This window comes from Balaenoptera physalus (assembly GCF_965194825.1).
Source record: "Balaenoptera physalus genome assembly, chromosome: 10".
Taxonomy (NCBI): Eukaryota; Metazoa; Chordata; class Mammalia; order Artiodactyla; family Balaenopteridae; genus Balaenoptera; species Balaenoptera physalus.
In genome coordinates this window covers 8,639,341-8,651,367 of record NC_138889.1, presented here as the reverse complement: position 1 = coordinate 8,651,367, position 12,027 = coordinate 8,639,341, and positions in this window count along the sequence as shown.

Sequence of the window (12,027 nt, the reverse complement as noted above, 5' to 3'; positions counted from 1 at the left end):
TTACATTTCTAGAAAAACTCCCCCGCCCCCTCTCCTTCTCAGCTCACTCCCTTGCTGTATTAAGGGGCTTTTGTGAGGTTTAGAAAAATAAACAGAATCTAACCATAACTGTCTGAAAGTGCTAAATTACCGAGGAAGACATAACAGATTAGCTGTGCAAATGAGGCCTGGGTGGGAGATGGCCGGCACACTGGGGAGCTGAGAATCACCCACGAGATCAGTGGTTTCCTACTCCCCGCCCTCCGCTGGGGTGAGCTGACCGTGGTGAAGCTTGTGACTTCTCTGGTGGCACTGAAGGCTGAGTCCAATTGTCTACAGAGATGAGCTTTAGGAAAGGGGCCCATCCACCCTAAAAGCAGCCACACCCTCAGGCTTGAAAAGATCTGGCTAATGCCATCTAGTCTAGTCTATTATCGCCTTTCCGGGAGGATGGCGCCTCACTCATCCTGGTTGGAGGTGAAACTTTTCTGTTTAAGAGGCGACTTTCATGGTCTTCCCCTAAAACCTGTTGGAGTGGGTGTGTGGGGGGTAATGATTCAAAAGTCTTGCCGTGTTAGAGTTGAAAGGCATCTTAGAACACTGGTCCAACCCTTCACTTTACAAAGGAGTAAACAGGCTCACGGAGAGGAAGCCACTTGCCCGAGGTCCCTCAGCTGGTGAGTGACAGAGCCGGCACTGGAACCCAGGTCTCCTCAACCCCAGGAGAGATGCACTTTGTGCAACAGCCGACTTCAAGCCTCCCAGCTAACTTCCCAATTCCTGTTTCCTTCAAAAATCCTGTCCCTTCCGTAGTTGTCCCTGAGTTCTGCTCCATGAATTCGCGTACTTTTGGCCAGTCTGCCGATATAGCTTCTATAGTTTCGAGCCCCAAGACTTAAAAGTGCAAGTCAGCCTGCATTTATGGAGCCCCTCCTGTTTGCCAAGCGCAGCATTAAGCACCAGGGACACCAAGATCAATAGGGCATAGTCGCTGCCCTTAGAGATTTACCCTCGGCCAGCCAGGGAGCATCTGCAGTTCTTTCTACAAATAACCTGAACTCCCCCTGTAAGTATTTCCTCCCCCTAAACCTTCAGGAGGTACACAGGGTGGGTTAGGAAGTAGAGGTTACCTGGTTAGGCTGCCATCTGTAAGGTGCTCTTCTGGTTCCGGAGGAGAGAAATCCCACTTCCCCACACTTCAGGATATATGAGAAAGAGAGGTTTCTAGTTTTCTAACGGATTTAGAGTCAGAGATCCTGGATTTGAATCATAGCTCTACCTTTCACCAGCTACTAGCCCGTAAGCAAATGATCTAACCTTTTTGAACCTCAGCTTCCTCTGAACCAAGGGTCATGAAACCCACCTTATAAGACTGTTAACGCAAATCAAATCAAACAAGTAACTTCCCCAGCCCCATGCCTGGCACACAGGGAACCTCACTAATGCTACTCTCCTTCCTTTCTCCTGAGCCCTGGCCTCTATGGCGGTGTGCCACCCCCGGCATGATGCCTTCTGAAGGGTTTCAAGGCTTTTTTTTTGAGAAGCTCACTGTTGATTCCCTCCCAGGCACGAGAAGGGGTTGACATCCACCTTCTTCCTTCTCAGAGTGAGTTTCCACCTCATGTCTGCCCAACTTAGACACTCAGACCCTCTCTCAACACGGCACCCCTTCCTGCTGGCCACGCTCCCTCACTTGAGTCCGGCGTTGCAAAGGAATGGGCCGCCCTGATCTAAGTCACAATTCTGTTCTGAAGATGTAAAAATGAAGAGAAGGCATGTGGGAGATGCATTCCCCCAAAGAGAAAACTCTCTCCTCCTTGATGTGTCATGGAAGACACACAGGATTTAAGTCAGAAGACACGTGTTGGACACCCAGCTCTTCACTAATTGTCTGTGTGACTCTAGTCCACTGAGCCTTGGTGTCCTTATCTGTAAAAGGGGAATACAAAAGCTGATTTATTTAGTTGTTGTGAAGATTAAATTTGAAAAGACATATGAACAATCACAACAAAAAGGAAAGTACCGCATTGATATTACTATTATTTTTCCCCTCCTGTTCCCCTCACACATCTCAAGGAAGGACAGTCCTGGGTGAGGAAAGGCAGTTTGCTTCTTGCAAAGCCTCCGAGTCCCACCTCTCCCTCTCCAATCAGAAAGAGCAAACTCCTCCTCGCTCCGCCTGAGCTGGGGGAGGTAAGGGTGGATCCCAGAGTGGGGAGCCCAGAGCTGTCTCCTTCACCATCTGTCTACAGGGGAGTGCTGTTGGCAAGGAGCAACTCTCCAAGTGCCAGAGGTGAAATCCATCACCAGGGCCCTGAACTGAGATAAGATAGAGGAACGTAAATCAAGGCTCCCTGAGATAAGAAGGCAGCCTGGGACCTAAAAAATGCAGCTCTCCTGCCAGCTGCCCACTTCGACGAAGTTGCAAAGCAGAGGGCTGTGCTAGGCGGGGAAGAAACCCAGACCCAGGGCCCCTCTTAGAAAAGAAGGAGGAATCCCAACCTTCTCTCTCCCTCTTATCAAGTCCCAGCCAGAGAGGAGGAAGAAGCATATTTACTGAGTCCCTCTCAGCAAAAAAAAAAAAACAAAACAAAACCAAAAAAAAAACTGTGAGGCCATCCACTGGCATCAGAGATTAAGGGCAAAGGTTTGGGGGTCAGGCAGCCTGGGTTCAAATCCTGACTCTTCCTGTGTCATCTTGAACGATCTACCTCATCTCCGTGAGCATCAGTTTCCAACAGGGATGAAAACTGACGCTCTGTAATGCTACTTTACTGAATGGTTTTGAAGACTAAATATGATCCTTTTTGTAGAGCATTAGTAGTAAAATGTCTGGCACATAGAAAGTGCTTAATCAATAGTAGCTATAGCTATGCATCATATAGTTATATATAAGACTGGTTGTGATCGAGGAAACCAACACCTCACTAACTGACTGTTTATCTCATTCATATAGTCATCTTTTTCTAATTCTCTGAATGATATTCCCAAGAAACAAGTCTGGTTGAGTGTTATTGAGGAATGGACCATCACCTTGCCAACGCTCCCCAGGGTTTGACACGAGTGTCACCATATGTAAAGAGCTCCTTCTCCCCCACCTCTCCCCCCTAAATATGTGTGTTTAAGTACATGTGTGACAGAAAATCGTTAACAGACACCTAGACGCCTAAGACAGGGCTCCAGGGAAGGAAGTGGCTGAGAGAGACCTGGGAGGAGAGTGAATACAGTGGGTTCCCTACTTGAGAACGAGTTCCGTTCCAAGACCGCGTTCGTAAGTCCAACAAAGTTAGCCTAGGTACCCAACTAACACAATCGGCTATATAGTACTGTACTATAATAGGTTTATAATACTTTTCACACAAATAATAACATAAAAAACACAAAAAATAAAGAAAACTTTTTTTTTTTGCCACACCGTGTGGCATGTGGAATCTTTGTTCCCCGACCAGGGATCAAACCCACGGCCCCTGCCCTGGAAGCGTGGAGTCTTAACCACTGGACCGCCAGAGAAATCCCAAACACTTTTAACCTTACAGTACAGTACCTTGAAAAGTACAGTAGTACAGTACAACAGCTGGCACACAGGGGCTGGCATCGAGTGAACAGGCAAGAAGAGTTGCTGACTGGAGGAGGGAGAGGAGGTGGGAGACGGTAGAGCTGAAGGATCGTCAGCAATAGGAGATGGAGGGCAAGCTACAATTTCACTCACGCCTGATGTCGATGGAACGCGTGTTCGCATCTTTGAAAGTTCGCAACTTGAAGGTTCATCTGTAGGGGACTTACTGTAATGACCTAGGCAGGCGCCCACACAGGCAGAGGGCTCATTTCTGCCTCAGAAAGAGGCCCTCATATCCTTAGCCATCCTCTCAGCCGTGTGGTCATCTTTCCCTCCTTGGTTATCAATCAAGGCATAACTACTTAATTTGTGCCTGGGTTTGGAGGATGGTGGGAGAAGTTGCTACCTTGGTCCCTGATCTAAAGGTGCCAATCTGACTCGAGAAGGAGCTGACAAACTTGAGATGTTTCAGGGAGTCAGGGCACCCAGGCTCAGTCCCGCAGAAGCCCGTGATAGAGTTTAGCTGGGTTCATAGGGGGAGCGGGGGCTGGGCAAGTACTGGAGGGCCCTGAAAGGTGGGCAGAAGCATGTGGATGGACTGACACAGTCAGCCAAGGGGACCCTTTATGGTTTCTTTTTTTTTTTTTTAATCAGTCATCAATTTTATACACAACAGTGTATACATGTCAATCCCAATCGCCCAATTCAGCACACCACCACCTTTATGGTTTCTTGAGCAAGGAAATTGCACGATGGATGTGGTGTGTGGGGTGAGGCGGACTGACAGACCGTGTAAGGAAGTAAGAGTGTGGGACCTAAGTTCAAGGCTTGGGTCAGCCACTTAATAGCTGTATGGGTGACACCGGCGAGTTATCTGACCTCTCTCTTGGGTTTCCCATTTGCAAAAACAAAGCCTAGCTTCCAGGTTTGCCGTGAAGCTACCAGGTGACATACGTAAGGCCACTTGCTACAAATGTATGGGTTACGATGACTGAAATGGGTGTGGGGACGATGAGCCCTGCAGGAAGGGGGACTAGCTGGGGACAGGCGGGCAGGGACAAGGGCAGGGATGGGAGTGGGGAGTTTTGGAATCCGCTTCCTCCTGCTGCCCTTCCTCCTGCTGCCCTCCTCTGCTGCGGGCCGGGTAGAAAGCGTCCCGTCCTGTGGACTTGAACCCTCTCTTGGGCTAAAACTGACCGTAAGAGGCAGACAGCTGAGCAGATCAGGGAGTGACAGAACATGAGTGGATGTACAAATAAACAAGATGAACGATTCCCATTGTATACACAAGAGGCTTTGCTAACACTCAGCCAATTAGAAAACTAATCTAAACAGCCACCGGCTTCCAGTCTCTTCAGAGCTCCTTCAAACAGCTGTTTAGTCTGCACTTGCTGCGGCTCCCAGCAAGTGCCCTGGGTCTGCTCCTGGGTCCGGTTCCCCACTTGAGCCTCAAGGGCTCCTCAAGAGCAAAGGATCGTGTCTTTTCCACCCCCTGGACTCCCTCTAGGGTCCCACTGCTATTTGAGCTGTGCTCCTGTGTCCCCATCTCTGAAAGCCCTGACCGGTGCCCCAAATACAGGGACCAGTCTAGCCCTTCCCATGTTATATATTGCCCTTCATCTGGGAGACAGGGAATGACGGGGTAGGAACAAAGGCTTTGAAGTCTGACAAATTTGAGTCCAAAACCTCTTAGATCTCTCACTGCTGTGATCTCTCTGAGGCTCTGTTCCCTCACCCAGAGAGAAGATAGTAATTGTACCTCCTAAATAGGGATTAAAAGCAAGCATATATAAAAGAACCTAGCACAGTTCCTGGCACACTATAAGCGCATATAAGTACACTACATTTGCCGTTACTGTTATAACTGTCATTATTGTTGACTCTGAGTTGCCTGAGGGCAGGAGACCATTGGACTTCGGTGTCAGGCAGACTCTCAGATGGTCCCGGACAATCCCTGTGTCCTGGTATTCACAGCCTTGTGTAATCCCCTCCCTTGAGCCTGGGAGGGCCCTGTAACTTGCTTCTAACCAATACCATATGGCAAAGGTGATGCAACGTCACTTCTATCATTAGGTTACATGAAGTTGTGACTTCCGACTTGCTAGGCAGCTCTGTTGCTTCCAGCTTGTGCGCTGCTGGAGAAGCCCTAAGGCGAGGGCTGAGAGCAGCCTCTGGCTGAGGACAAGCTGGCAGTTGAGGCCCTCAATCCAACAACCCTCAATGAACTGAATTCTGCCTGCTATCACGTGAGCTTGGAAAGGGATCCTTCCCCAGCTGAGCCTTCAGACGACACTCCAGCCCTGGTCAAAGCTGTGCTCAGACTCCTGGCCCACAGAAACCATGAGATAACGGGTATTGTTTTAAGCCACTGAGTTTTATGGTAATTTGTTGCACAGAAATAAATAACTAATATAATTTCTTTGTGTTTCTAGCACAGCACTTGGCACAGAGTAGCAGTCAAGTGTGGGCTGAGTGGATGGATGAATGAATGATGGTTACAGGTAAACTCATCAGGATCTGAGAAAGGTCTGGCTGGGCTAGACCCAAAAAGTGGGCTCTTCCCCAGACCTGCTACCTATATCTTTTGTTCCTTTCTCTCCCTCACCTATGACCCGAGGTCCCTCTTCCGTTCTCCAGTCCTCGGGACCTTTCCCTGCTTCTAGTTCCTGCAATTAGTTTATTTTCTTCCTTAAAAAACAAAAACAAAAAACAATCCAACTCTCTCTAAAATATCTGACCCTGGTGAACTGAATCATTTCTGATGGAAAGCAGTCTTGTCCAGAAGCCTCTTACCCACCCTGCTTAGGAATGCGGTTGCTGCAGATATTAAAACAGACCTGCAGACGTCTGCAATGAGTGGGGAGCTCGTGCCAGGAATGACCTCAGCCTGAACAGCAGGGCTTTTACCTGTGAAAAGCTGCTGCTCTGGTCTGGACCACAACAAGACCCTCCCTTCTCCAAACCCTTCCCCTTCAAGGTACCCCATGCTGCTCCCCTAGTTTAAGGCCTGAGCCATAACTTCCCGCCCAAGGCTGCTACAAAATCAGGAGGGCGGTGCCATCAGGCCCGCTAGAGAGGATGCTGTGGGTCCCTTTGTCCAAGCGGCTCCAAGTGGCTTTGGCTGAAGCATGTGACCTCATGGCTGGCAGCCCCCCTTTCCTCTTCTCTCCTCCTGACTCCACTCTTCCCCTCCAGACAGCCGAGAGGGACCCTGTTCAGGTGGAGAGGTATCAGGCTTCATTCCTCTGCAAGAGGCACCCTCTCAGGGAAGGCCAGGACTCTTGGGGCAGAAGCCAGAGACTGGAAACCCTCATTCTGAAGGCTCCTCCCTGTGTAGCTGTGTAGCTGAACTCCCACCCGGGCCTTGAATTTTGCCCTAATTCAGCTCCTGCTGCTGAATCTGGACACGTCCAAGATGAAGCAGAAACCCTTGTCAATGATCGGATTTCCCTCTTCTGCTGAGAAACTCCGAGAACTAGGAGAATCCCAACTATAACTCTTCCAACCTGCAAACTCAGCGGTCTAGTCCTTGACAGTCCCGATAATCATGATAACAACTAATATTTGCCTAACCCATTCCCCTATGCTAGGTACATCTATATATGCTATTTCTCACAAGAACCCTGCAGTATTTTTAGCTCCATTTAACAGCTGAATGAACTGTGGCTCAGAAAGACTGTCATGTTTTCCCAGTTAAATCGTGGACAAGACTAGGAATCTAAACCACGGTCTATTGACTCAGAGCCCCGTGCTCTTCCCACTGCTGAGCTCACCTCGCCCCGCCCCCATCTGCAATGCTCATTCGCCTCTAATTTTGCATCTCATTTGTGCATTGATCACTTTATGTTGAAATGGACGCACTGTATTGCCCAGTTCCTGCCCCTTTCACCTTAATCTTGGCCTATGCCAGCCTCTAGAAAGCTGGATTGAGTGGCTTCATCCAAAGTAGCATTGGCCTGATCCCTGGTCTTCAAATCTAGAGACCTGGGTTCGAAATTCTGCCACTGACACTAATGAGGGGTGTGACTTTGAGTGGGTCGCTTCACTTTTCTAGGTATTATAATGTGAAAGTCACAAATTGGATGCGCTTTGAGGTCACTTCTTGCTCTGAAACTGTATGTTCTTTGACTCAGTTTCGTGTTGGCCTCCCTCTTAGGGAGGGACAGTTTCCCGAGTCACTGGGAAAATGACTCAGCCCGTTGCCATCTGGAGCTTGGGCTGGGAGTAGGGAGCACTTAGCCAGCTGCTCCAGAGACCACAGGAGGATGCTGTCCCCCAACTCCACCCCAGCTGGTCCCTCCACTCTTGGCTCCTTTTTCCAGCCTTCCATGACATCAATGTGATCTCTTTCAGGTTAGAATACAAGCTGTTAAAGGTCTCTGTCCTTGATTGTCATTGACCCATGACTACCGCCCAACCCGGGTACCACGCCAGACAGGCTGGCACTCCACTGATCTCACAGGATGTCTGTGAGCTTGGGATGAAGGTTATCCCAATCCCCGTGCTTGGGGAGACCCGGGGGCCCTGCAGCTGCTCCCAGCTGTCCGGCTGAACAATGCAGAGTCTGTCGGGTCTCCGGCTGAGCCTCTTTTAGAGGGTATTCGGGTTGCAGCGTTAACCGGAGGCATCTCAGCTGCTTCCTGCTCCTTGGGTCCCCGCACAGATTCCTAAGCAAAGACAATCCGTCCAGCTCCGTGTCCAATCACAACCCCAGAAGCTGGGGGTGGAGCGCTGAAGAGCTTCATCATCATCGCAGAGCAAGGAGACAAACTTCCTAGGCCGGAAGGGGCTCCCAGGGCCAAGCGCGCCCGGGTCTCTTCCTGCAGGCACAGAGGCAGAAGCGTGGCTCAGTTTCCAGAAATCTTTGGATGCTTCTGTGGCCTCCTAGGTCACTCTTTCAGAATCTAATCACTGACAACCACCCTCCCCAGAGTCAAACTGTTTGCACAAACTACCTGTGCTACTGACACTAGTTCAACCCTCCACATCGGCAAGACGTAGCCTCCTGCCTGTCTCCCGAGCTCAGCTCTGCCCCTTCATTACCAAGCGCGGCAAATGCTGTCCCCCAAGCATGCCCACCTGCCCCCATTTCCACAACACCCCTAGTCCTGCTCTGGGCTTCAGGTCTCGAGTGTAAGACTTATCTTCTCCCCAAAACTGCTGTGAGTGATACCAGGAGACTCTGGCTAGTCTGTTCATTCCCATGGTTCTTTCTCTGCTGCTTCCTCAATGCTAAGTGCTTACTTGATAATTTTTGCCAGTGCACTCAGCTTCGCGGTATCTTCTCTCAGTTTTGTTTTCATGCTCATGTCAGTGTCTCTCCCACCCACTCATAAACCCGGAGCCCCTCTGGAGTACAGATCAGTTCTCCTCCTTCCCCTCTGAACTGTCGTCGGTGCTCACTTTTCTGACTATTGACCCTCAGGAAGTTCCACCTGAGAGCTACCCTCTGACTACAGTTCAAGCCCATTTCCTGTTGGGTTGGGACCTGGAAATGTGACAAGGTTTTGGCTGGCTGCCCACAGACTGGCTGGTTCCCAAGGCCAATTTGGGGAGATGAAGGGGAAAATGACTCTTTTGACATAAATAGTGTTTCAGAATGCACCAGCGTGGAAACAATGGCCCTCCTGCACCCCATTCACGCTAACCCTCTTCCTCACGCCAAGCACCCTGGCCTGCCAAGACAGCCGTGCTCCTACGGCATCTTGGAGGGAATATTACTCAGGGCAGTTGGCCCCAGGGAAGTGTGGAAAGGAAGAGGCTGGGCAGGGGACACGCAGAGGACCAGCAAAGGCGAGACACAAGTCCAGCTCCACCCTCTGCTGCCTCCACAAACAGGGGTTTCTTCAGGGCTTGTCTTGAGTCTAAATGAAAAACAAGTTGGAGCAGAGATGAGGGGTAGGGTTTGCAGAGCAGAGTTTATAGGCGCTTGCGTGTTCTCAGTGGCTCCCTCCTCACACATTCCTCTGCATTTTTCCTTTTATTAACGTGGCGTCTTTCCCAGGCCACTTTATGGAACCGTGTGTGTTTTTACTTATGCCCTGATTGGGTTTGATCGCGTCTCTCCCTCTGAAGAACCTTCAGATCTTGTTCAAGCCCTCCCCGCGGCCCCTGCAAGGACGCACTGGTCACCATGGGATCCTGGGCTGACCTCTCCACCGGACCCCAAGGGCTCCGATGTGTTTTTGATGACACCGGGCACTTTCCCACAGGAGGGTCATACCTCACTTGGACCCGAAATGATACAGCTCAGTCTGACGACTCACCCAAACCTGAAATGACTTCTGGCTCTTGCCCTAAAAATCAAATCTGCCCCAGACGAGGAAGAGGAAGATTTACCACAATGAAGGTTTTCCAAGGAATGTGCTCTAAGCCCTGAAGGCCATTGCCAGAGAGCAGATCTGATAGAACACAGCTTTCCAAGGACCTGGTTTCAAAGCATGGCCCGCATTTCTGGACAAACTTAGGCGTGTTTATTTAAAAAGACACTTGTTAGTTTCAGGAACTCTGCTCTTCGCCTTTTCCTCTTTGGACCATCAGTTCCAAGAGTACCAAGACCAAGGTCTGAAGTTGACCTACTCTCTTTGAGCTCCGTTTTATCAATGTTTCCCCATAGTGGTCTCCTGGTGTCTGGAAGACATTCTGTTTTGCTGAGACCTGAAGCAGCAGGCAGGATGGCCAGCCTGTGATCTTTGAAAACTTACTTGCCCTCTTGGAGCTGCATTTTCTTCCTCTGTGAAATGAGGAAAGTAATGCATTCTCTGGAGGGTCGTGAGAATTAAATGAACTAATGTTTGTAAGAGGCCTGGCACTTTGGAGGCATTCAGTAAATGGTAGGGACTTCTGTTACGAAGGAGGTAGGGACCTCTTTCTGAGAATCTGCTTTTGTCCCCTAAACCCTCCCCTTATTCGTCCTGGCCATCTCCCGTCCCTCTCCCGCTGCAGCAGCCCTTCCTGAGATGTCTGTAGACAATATCAAACTCCCCCCTACGTTCTCAAGGGCAAGCATCTCCCAGTCTTTTGGGAAATGTAGTTCTGAGATGGTTTTCCTGTTGTCAGCAGGCTCTGGAAGAGGCATTAGCCCAACAAGGCTTGATGTGGGAATCTTTCACAGAGTGTTGTACCACTCATCTGGCTGGCAGGTGTAGCTTTGCTGCAAGATATAGCTCTGTCTTCCAGATGGGAGGGTGCCTGGGAGTCCTGAGGTGGGACTGGTCTCTCTCTGCTTGGAGCCACTGTGGGGCATACTCTCGGGTCTGTCACCCTCTTCCAAACCCCCAAGTCCTTGAACCAACTTAGATGGAGCTGATTGTATCTTTGTGCCTCAAACCCACATGCCAGCAATCGGCTGACCATCTCCCCATCTCTCCACCACCCCCGCCTTCCCCCAACACACACACACACACACACACACACACACACACACACACACACTGGTATTTCCAGGGGAGAGGGGAGTAATACTGGGTAACAGCAGAGGATACACTGGATGTTTCTCCACCAGGTAGAGTTATATTCATTCCAACATCCTCTGGGAGGTGAAACAGGATACAGAGGGCTTCTCAGGTGAGGGTCCTCACAACAGAGGAGCTTTTTCGCAGAAGGAAGGTGGGGGAGGGAGTAGGGGCCTGTGGCCCTGTTCTCCTCCCCTGGTAACCTGACACTGCCAGGCAGGGGTCCCTAATGCTCCACTCCCAGAGTCCCGCCTCTGCCTTGACAGGGTGGGAATGCACCTTGCCCATTGGCAGCTGTGGTCCAGCCTCATTTGAGTCGGGCTTGTTTGGGGACTTTTATGCTAAAATGCTCCCTTCCTCATCACTTCTGGTCAAAGCGCTTTGGGTCACAAGGGGCAGAAACCCATTCACATATAAAAAGTGGATAAAGGGACAGCTATTGGAGGACAAAGAGATTCCAAATAAGTGAAGTACCAGGCCTCACAGCTACAGCCTCCTGTCTCAGCTTTTCCGTGTGTTGCTTGGTTTGCCCTTGGTGTCAGCAGAGGGTCGTGACTCAAGTCCTGGTTGAATGAGAAGTTTTAGGCCAGCCCCTCCAACTAAATGGCTGCAGAGTCTGTGCTTTTTTCTTTCAAACTCTTAAAAAGAAAAACAGATTGGCTGTGGTTCCGCCACAGTACCGGCTGGCCTTGGGCATTTACTCCTGGTCGAATGAGCCCTGGCTGAGGGGTGGAACAGGAGGTACAAAACATGTACGAGGTAGCAGAAGCTGAACGTGGGGAAACAACTCTCTGAGAAGTAGACGCATCCCTCCCGAGGTGTGTCTAACCCCCCACGTGGTTCTGGGGTTCATCGAGGGACGGGTAACACTCATCCTCTGAGAATCCAACCATCTCAGGAGTGGATCTCGAAAGCTGGGGGGCAGGAGCCCCACGGAAGAACTGTCACCTCCACAGCGCTCTGGGGACAGGGTGAAATTTCTCAACAGAGGGACACGTAAGATGGCGTCTTGTGAAAATAACACTGGATGGGGAGCTG